The sequence below is a fragment of the Molothrus aeneus genome, chromosome 18 (genome assembly GCF_037042795.1).
Source record: "Molothrus aeneus isolate 106 chromosome 18, BPBGC_Maene_1.0, whole genome shotgun sequence".
In the NCBI taxonomy this organism is placed as follows: Eukaryota; Metazoa; Chordata; class Aves; order Passeriformes; family Icteridae; genus Molothrus; species Molothrus aeneus.
The window spans coordinates 7,315,655-7,325,915 of NC_089663.1; positions in this window are offsets into that span (position 1 = coordinate 7,315,655).

Consider the following 10,261-nt stretch of genomic DNA (forward strand, 5'->3'; position numbering starts at 1 on the left):
AAAGCAACCTCGGACTGAGGCAGCATCAGTGTCCAATGAGGAAGGGGTCACGCACGCAGGGGGCACCACCAGTTTTGCTCAGAAGACTCTTACAGGGTAAACCCTGGAATTATCGGGGACAAGAGCAGGGGACAAAGCTTTCCGAACTTGGACTTGTCTCTTTGTTATTGCATCGACCACCTCATTGCCATGTCGTCCAATTGGTGGTCCTTTGTGTAAAACAGTATGACTGCCGTGCAATTGTTAATCTGCTCGTTTATACAGGTTTTGTTCCTTTTGGTGGGACTTTTGCCCAGAGCTCCAGGCACACTGCAGCTGCCAAAGGCATCCCAAGGGGAACACAAAACTGCCACAACGTGGCTTCCTCTACAGGTTTCTCTCTTGAACCAGCCTTAGTCCAGGGCTGCTTTTACTGCTTGACTTTTCAGATTTTGCCTGTTTTTTCTCTCCTTGGAGCCCTGCAGTTCCTCTTGGCCATTGAAGTTTCACAGTAACGCCAGCCTGTGCAAGACATCTGTATGTGGCCATTGCCAGAAACAAAAGTATTCAAACATAGCAATGTTTGGATCTGCACTTTTAACTGATACCTAACATAGTATTCTTCCACTGTCCCAATCACGTGATCCCCAGGTGAGGAAAAATATATAAGCACGCATGAGTCAAAATTGATGCCTGTACTTAAGAGCTTTTTGTTATTGACCTTAGTTTTTAACTCTTACCTTAGTAATAATATTGTGAAAAAATTGTTCTTTGAGACCTTAATGTGTACATTCCTCCAAAAGGATTTGTCTGTAAAATACCCTGCTTGCTTTCAACTTTGTCCTCACTGAGGAATAGAGCCTTTTATACATTTGAAGGGAGGCACATCAATGGAAGTTGCAATCACTCAAAAGTGTTGTCATGCTGCTTCATTTTTATTACTGCTCACAGTGACTGGTAATTGTTATCTCTGAGTGGCAGCGGAAAATACCAGCACATGGGAGATGCAACTAACAACCCAACAACCAAATCTTTTGTGTAAACTGTAGCATTAGCTAAGAGAAGAAGTTGTTTTGTTATATTGTGGCATTGAGAAGACATATTTTCCAAATAGTCCTGCCAAGAGATCCCTCTGCAATCATACCAAGGAATTACTGCACCTCGGTGATAGCACAAAGCAAGCACATGATTGGTTCAGCTCCTGCAGCTCTCCCATAGTATCCATGTAAAAAGACAGCAAGTGAAACATACAGCTAGCTTAACGAGTCCTGTGTGGATAGGAGACTCAATTAAAATTAAATTATACAACAAATTAGGTTTTAAATGCTGCACTGCTTAGCCAGCCAGACAAATAATAATTAGAGATGTACTGATCTGCTGTGTGCAGTTGACTGCTGTAACTGCTCTCCATGTACACTCTCCACACTTCCCTCCCAGCTCAGGGTAGTTTTATACCACATTCCAAATAATCCATCTCTCAACAACCCCATTTTGTACTTGTCACCCTCCAGAGTTGGGCAGAATGGAGAGGATCTCTTTCTAGAGATCACCTTTCCCATCTGTTCCCTCAGTTAATGTTTGTTTAGCAATATACCTCTCTCTCTTCTTTGTTCCTAGCTTTGTTCAAGCTCATTCTAGATGGAATGAGTTTTCAGGCTCTGAACTGTTTAGGTACACATATACCAGGAGAAAAAGAAGCTACAAATATTACTTATTTTTTTTCCCTACAAGTAGTGATACACAAGCCAGCCGTTTGAAAATACCCCATCGTGGATGGAGGAGTACAAGCTAGAAACTGTTACCTCTAGCTCTGATACTGGTTCTAGCAAAAGAAATTTAGGACATCCTTACAAAGTACAATATAAAAAGGAGTTAGGTTGAAAAGGACCTGAAGGCAGCTACTCAAATCCCACTGTAAATGTTCAAATGCATTTGTATTGCATTAATGTTTGAAGCTCTCTATCACCCTGTAGATAACATTCAGAAAGACTGGTGCTATTTAATTTTCTCCTCATTTTTTTTTTTTCACCTCTGGAGAAAGCAATATCAAATTCTTAATATCAGATCTGGAAAAAGCAACTTGGAAAACATATTTCATGATTAAACTAATAACTATGTGTTCTGCATGGAAAATGAAGTATTTAAAATCATCCTAAATCAGCAAGAGTAATGCTATCCCACAGCCATCTTCAGCTATGTTTTCTGACCACTGGCTGCTTGTCTGTAGGTAAGGAAAAAACAATTTTGTAGTGCAAAAGAACACATACCAAGGACATGCTTTTACTCAAGCATTTTCCCAAATACTGATAGCCCAGTCCTGCAGATAATCTATGCTCCTGCTATGCTGGAAATGAGAATACACTATTGACATGAAGGGTTTTCCAAGTCAGGCAGCTAGCTCTGGATTTCTTCCTTATTATGTGGTAGAGAAAGGAAGGCAGCCAGAGACATCAAGTGAAAAGGAAAGAAGAAAAGTGTCACTTATGTCCTTTTTCTTATGCTTTTTATCCAGATATCCATTACTGACCACTGCTACTGTTTAGACACTTTCAGAGTGGGGACAACCAGCATGGAATTACCCATGAATTACAAAGTTAAGCAGCAATGAGTCTAAGTACCTCCAAAGGAAGGACTTGCTGGGAAATTAGGAAGACCTTCCAGGAAAGCAAACAAAACCAACACACCAAAATCATGCACAGGGGAGCTAATGCAGGAAGCAGGATGCAATGCAGTTCCCAGGGAGAAGATACTCTCAGCAGGGACCACAGGTGAGTTCTGTTGCTGGGAGAGAAGGAGCAATGAGGAGAGGCTGGTCTGTGCCAAACTGGCAAACAGAGATCAAAAATAATGCAACTTTTGTTCACACTTCCCCAGTGAGCTTCACTGGATGCAGCACTGATCAACACTCCCAGTTGTCTTTGAAGCCACTTTGTAAATGCAGCCAGGTATTTCCCAAAGAGAGCTAACATTATTAATTTTTAAAAAAACCTTATTGACACTTAGAAATTGACACTAACAACTATTCTGTTGCATTCAAATGGAATTTTAAAGCTGTATAAATACATCTTTTGGCATTATTTATTCCCTTCTTCTCCCCAGGCTGGTGGGGGAAAGCAGTTCAAATTCTTGCTTTTGGCACTTTTTAGTTTCCAAGCATCAAACTCTGTAGGTAGCTTGCAGACCAGAAGATGATCTCTTCTGTCTAATAAAGAAAGCAATTCCACTTGATTTGAAAAATTGAACTGTTCCTAATAGCCTTAGGATTTCCAAGACATGGGTTTGGGTTTTTTTGCAGATCCAGGCTCAGCCCTACAGTAAAGTCTTCCCCCATCTTACCTGGCAGGAGCCCACCCTAGCCACAAGCATATGGACATACACTTACTCTCACTTTTCTTGGACCAGATTCACACAGACCTTTTTAATGGTTCTTCTTGTCATTTATGGGTGACAGTCAGAGTTTTCTTTTTGATCACTTAATTCATGAAGTTTGAGAAATCCTCCAGCACTTCATCAGTAAATTGTAGATTGACATGTTTAGTGTAAGGAAGAAAAAAAAATTGCATGTATTATCTCAGGATGAAAACCTGCCTACAGAAAAATAACATTAGTATTTCTGCATAGAAGCCATAGAAAATTGGGAAAATTTACAGTCTGGTTGCAGAATTGATTGTATCAAAGGAGGTTTTTAAAATATTTCTTTCCTTTGAGTGTTTTGAAATATACTTCCTCCAGGGGGTGCTAGATTAACACCTCTGGAAAATAAAAATGTGTGAGTTGTGCACACCAAGGGCAGAACTGTCCGTCCTGCACATTTCAAAGTACCTCATGAGTGATGCACCCCTCCAGGCTGGGCCAAGGCTCCAGTGTCCAGACTGAAATTTTTCAGCTGTTCACTGGTAAAACTCTCTTGAAGTCAGAAACTGCTGACTGGTCCTACAATTAATGTCACACACATGTTCTGCTGAGTTCAGACAGGCTACATCCCTCAGAAAAGAGCGTGAAGAGGGGCTGAGTGGAGAAATGCCTCCATCTCAGCCTTTGAAACAAAGAGACCTTGGGGAAGGAAGAAGTAACGAATGCAGTGGCAGCTGTACGTAGCTTCAACCAGCTTATGAATAAGGACAGAAACCTGGACACAAGAACTAAAATGACACAGAAAAGCTGGAGAAGACATGGTCAGGAGTGTCATCAGGTTTTCTATAGGTCTGCAGGGAATGTCAGCTATGAGTAGGATGTCTGTAAATGTCATTAGAGCAGTGGAGAAGTTTCACTGGCTCAGAAAATAGAAATCTCTCACTTAAAACAGAAACTTTGCCTTGACCAGGCGACTACTTTAGTCTTAGGGAAATTGATCTAATCACCATTTCCAGCCAGAGGAGCAAGAAAAAAAAGAAAATTGTTGAGAAGTCATATAATAATATCAAAACCTTTTCAACATTTCACTGCTCATGTTTTTTTGGGTTTTTTTTTAGTCTACACAGAAGCTAAAATAATCACATAGTCAAGCCATTCTGGTTCCCACAGAAATATTACTGAAAGAGTGCCTGGTTATCTTCTACTTGACAGTAAAATCTCTGCTGAATAAGTATTTAAGGGACAATTTCTGTGAGACTCCAATACTAAAAGACAAAATCTCTGATATATACTTAACTTGACCTCTTGCAATTTTACTTTTCTTACTTTGAGATTAGCAACAACAGTCCATGCTAGCAGTGAAAACCAACATAATTAATCCATAATATCATATAAGCATGGACATTGTCAGAATGAAAGAAAACCCTGAATATTATATTAATCCATTATTAGAGTGATATTGCACCCAGGGCAGTCAGTTAACACTCTATGTGATGCAGAAGAGATGCTTATTATTCCAAAAAATCACCTCAGTTCTCAGCTGCTTGTGACAGTGGAGCTCCAGTGCACACACTGATTGGCAGCTTTGCATCAGCTAAAAATATGATCACTTGTGTAGACTTTGAATTGCTGTGGAAGCACAGCAAATTCATGAACCAAAGCCTTGAGTGCTGGGAGTGGTTTCTGTGACTGTGTAGGGAGCTGTGCCTGGTGTGGGCACTGAAGCAGAGACAACAGAGAATAATTAAAAATCTTTTGCAGGACATACCTGGAAGTCTAGTAATGGTTTTGATAAATGATAACATGCCCTAAATAGCATGATCTTCAGACTAGACACTGGGATTTATGGGACATTTTACTTTATTCCTCACTTCGTCTCAATGCCATATTCTAGTGACACGTTTATATTTTTGTTTGGCATTACCTTTGTAGATGCAGACTTGTGCAGTTGGTTGTAAACTAACTTGGTTTACACTGAACTGTCCCCTGAGAAAGGCAAGGCTGTCTTCTATGTCCTGTACAGAAACAAAATGTCCCATAACATCTTCTCTGGCTTATTATTGGCAGAGAGTCAACCCTGGGGGATGTGGCAATATTTTTTATTTGTTATTTGATTTCTTAAAAAATCCCTTCTGTGGATATTAAGAGGAAATCGGCCATAATTCAGGAGCAGTAGTTCTGATGGACAGTGAGATGGAAGGCTTCATATTAAAGCCTTAGGAGGCCAAAAAGAAAATTGAAAATCTGGAAGTATTGGTTGATGGGCACTATACTTTCATTATAAAGAACACCAAGTTCTATAAACCTCTTGGTGGGAGGGATAAGAGCAGAATAAAAACAGTGACCTTGAGATCAGTGTCAGGCTAGAGAATAGTAGGTTTACAACAAAGGCCAAGGAAAGGAGAGGAAGAGGAAATGCAGGTCAAGACATCATCTTCAACTTCCACCTCATTCTTGGCACTCCTGGTCAAAAAGATGCCCACATTTATAGTTTCTTTGTGTAAACCAAGTCAGATATATGCTTTCTCTCCATCCATGAAGCTGGAACCCATAATTATGCTCTCTTTGCTTTGCATCTCCACTGCTGCATTATTCGCTCTGTTTTTGTCATTTGTTTTTTTGCCCCGTTCCTTTTCCTAGCCAGCAGCCTGCTTTGACCAAATCACTTTCTATTTACAGCCTTCCTTTGATTCACCATTCTTTAGTGCAGCAAGAAAAAAGCTATTCTATTAATTTTCCAATTTTGACCCAAGTCTATCCAACCTATCATTTTAATTAACTTTTTGGAGTCAAAGTTCACCTCTTACCTGCCACACTGTCAGTCTGTATCACCTCTTTGTTCCCTTTTTCCATATTTCCTCCTAAGTCTGGTCTCAGTCTAAAGAAATCAAATTGTAGACCTTTGTTTGGGGTAGGCTTTGAGAAGCCAAAAAGCCTATATTATCTGCTGGCTAGCTCTGGAGGCAACTGGCTATGATTTATGGGGGTGCTGGAACACCCATAGCTCAACATCCACAGCCACTGAGAGCATGGGTGTTGGAACACCATCACCATGTGGTTTTTCATATGTAAACCCTGGCTACTTAAATACCCTGCATTCAGCTTTGACAGACTGTAAAGTACTGGGAGTCACAATCCCAAAACATTGGTCTTGTTACTCCTTTTATGGCATTCTCATCTTTTACAGCAGTGTGTTTGTGCAGAAGCAGTGGTTCAAGAGCTCACCTAAATCATTGGTTTGCAGTTTATGGTCTGTAGAGCCTGGCAAGGCCATGAAAAACTTTTAAATAATCTGAAAAAAACAGGGATTGAGAAAAAGAAAATTCATATGTGCCAGACAGCAATCTACATATGTGAAATTCCTAAAGGAGTCTGCACTACTGCTGGAAATTTTTTAGGGGTCCACAAATCAAAAAAGGTTGAAAAACCACTGACCTAAATCTTCTCCTGCAACAGCAAATGGCCTAGAACTGCAGCAATATGAGAACTTGGCACTAAGAAATGGCATGACAGCTAAGCAGCACAAGATTGCTGCAGCTTCTCACAGATGTCAGTGGAAGGCAATAGGACAGGCACATATTCGTTTTGCCTTTGTATTTGTTCAGGGATTGGTGTTAAAACAGACACAGAGAATAAAAAGGGCAGTCTGTCTCAATGCTAGCTAAGTAATCTTAACTACAGATTATGGCATGCAACAAATTTGGAGATGGATGTGTTCCTTATACAGACTGGTCATTTCAAAGGGTGAACTTTCACTAATTTAAAAAATAAAATCAGACAAGCACAATCCCTATCAAGGCATCATGTCATTATTTCAGTAGATTCTCTGGAAATAAGCTTGTTTCTGTGCTAATTTTTCTTCTGGCAGAACCAATTCATTCTTGGCCTTTACAAGCTGGTCTTTTACATTTGATTCAAAATTGGATTTGGGCCTCTGGAGATATCTGATGTCAGCCTTCCTAATGCAGTGTCAACATGAAGACACAAAGAGATAAAAAGTCAGTTTCACTTAGAGTTTCCTTTTTCCAGGGTCTAATCTGGATTTTTCACTCTCATTCACATTTGCAGTCTGGATCATTGCATCTTCTTGTTGTGAGTCACATTAAGCAAGAGGGCAAGAGAGTGCTTAGCCAACCTCCCTGGTTTATAGGCAGGGTCAGTAACACAGCTGGAACACATACTTATGCTTCATGATATCACCTCATAAAACGATCACATAGCAGACAAATTTTAAGTGCATATTGGAAAAGCAGAAACTCTGGGGTCAGGGTGGTGCCAGAGTGGAGGAAGGGTAAATGTAGGCTACAATGAGAAATAATGAGACTCACTTTGCTGGAGGAAATGGTCAAACATTAGCATTTCAATAGAAGAGGTCAAACCATTTCATCCAATACAGGATGTCATTCCCTGCAGACCAAGCTAATACAACCCATAACATCTGTACTCTGTATCATACTTTTAAAATATGACATCCAAACTGTGGGTTACTCCCCACAAAAGCTTCTATTATCCCTCCTGCCTCCCTTCCTGGCCCAGCATGCAGTCTGTCCTCATTTGGATCATATGAATTAAACAACTAAAAAGGGGACACAAAGGAAAAAGCGCAAGAACACAGACTATCTCAGAGGTGTTAAGGAAAACTGTGTAGGCACACAGCTCAGGTCTATCATAACACACACAGAAAGACTGAATTACAATTCTTTGGACAGCCTTAGGTCTATCCTATCAAGTAGGTTCATTTACTCTTGGAAGTGCAAAAATGCTGTGACCGAAAAAAAAAAAAAACAACGCCAATTAAAACCAGAACAAAAAGCCCCAAACAAACCAGAATAAACCCCACAAAACATAAAAATCCAACCAAAAAAAAACCACCAATAAAAGAAACACAAAAACCAACCAAATCCTCTTCCCCCTGCATTTCCCAATCTGTAGCACATGCATGGTTCCAAACACCTAGAGACTCAAACTTTTGCTACCACTGCAGAGCAGAAAATAAAGTTGCTTTTTGCAGTGTCTTGCTTAGCATGTTATATTTCACAAAAGCAGTAGAGGAGATGTTTTGTTCCAGATCTCACATATGGCAATTGAGACAGAATTTTAGGCCACAGGTAGAACATCATCTTTCTACCATATTGCCTGTCTCTTATCAAGGTAAGGGAAATCCTCATGTTCAGATAAGCTGTACAGCTGTTCAGTTTTGCAGAAGTCTTGTGAATTTTCCTTGATGCTGTTTTCTCTTTTGCTTACACCAATGGATAATTTAACACCTTCTATTTCACTGTTTTCCCAGCAGTCACTGCCCAACAGCACATCCTCCCATCAGCCTAGCAGTGTAAACCAGCCAAGAGCACATGAAACATTTGATTGGATTCAGCTGGATCTTTCTGCATTGTGGGAAGAGCAGACAAGCATTTGAATAGAGTTTCTGGGTGTTGGTCTCGACATCCACATCAATCCCTTGCCAGAAAGAGAAAAAGCAGCATCACATTTTTCATAGTGCTTTTCTTTAGTGACATTTCCTTCCTTCCATTAAGCAAATGTCCAGGGGAGATAAATGAATTGCTTTGTATATCTAGAGGATCTTTGAAACCCTTGATCTAGCAAGAATGAGAAAAATAACAGGGTGTTGCCACATTTCTCTTTACAGAGAAAAGCAAGGCACAATTCTTCCCAAGAATATTTCTGGGTTTGACATTCCCTGAACCTCAGAGAAAGAAAAAACAATTATCTTACTTACTGCTCCTGTGTTGTTCACAGGTGGAATGCATCGTGGAAGACTGTTTACCTGAAGAGAATTGGTAATTGGATTCTGGTGTGAGTGTTTTGATTCACTGACCAATTGGATCCAGGTGTGTGTGTCAGGACTGTCAGCTGACAGTCACGAGATGCTGGGCAGGGGAGTGCTTGGCAGATTCAGTTTAGGTGTAATGTAATACAGTATAATAAAGTACTTAATTAGCCTTCTGATAAGATTTAGTCCTCCCTATCATCCCTGTCCTTCATTGGGGGTGAAAATATCTACTAAAACAGGGAGCGGAATGGAGGAAGGAGATATAAACACACAAATTCTCAGAAAAAATAATAAAGAGCTAGAAAATGGAGGCATGCCACAAGAAAATAACTCAGACATGGGGATACTCCAAAATAACACAGTTGCTAGAGGAGAAAAAAACCAACACAAAGAAACCTCATGCAGCAAAGGAGAGTTGATGTCTGGCAATGCTCAGAAATTTTAATACTGATGTGTAAAATTAAAGCATGACAGCAGAACAGGCTTATCTGCAAGCGTCACGTTACTTCCCCTGGGATCACTACCTTCCCACTGGTGCTTCTGTCATCTTCTCCTCCCCCCTCCAAATCTCACTTGACCTGAATTCTCATGATTTGACTCCATAATCCTCTGGTTTCCACTGTACGCACACAAAAGATTATTGTACAAAAGCGAATTCCCAGGGCCTTGGGCTTTGCTTTCCATTTAGTTAAAGAATTATCCTACAGTAGTTTAGATGCTGGGAAACTTGTCCTGTAGATTATTGCCTACAGGGCAAATGCTGAGGAGGCTGCTAACGAGAGAACAGATGTTCAGTGGCTTATGAGCCTTGCTGAATGTAAATATCTTCAGCACACTGCCTGTCAATAGGCCTCTGCCTGAGAATCACAAACCTTATGGACAAAATTCACCTCCTCCCTTGTAAATGTATGGGCTTAGGCAGAATTACACTGAGGAAGAAACTGTTCCTTCATCTGCACCAGAGAGCCAGAGTTTAAAAGCTTGTATAGACATTGAGACTGAACGTCATGAAAAGTTAATATTTTTAAACAAAACATTGTCTCTTTCCAAGAGAAAATGCAGCTCTTGGATCTGTTATGACACAGCAGGCCTAAAATAAACAGATTTTAGTGAAAAATTGATATTAGGGGTGAAAGA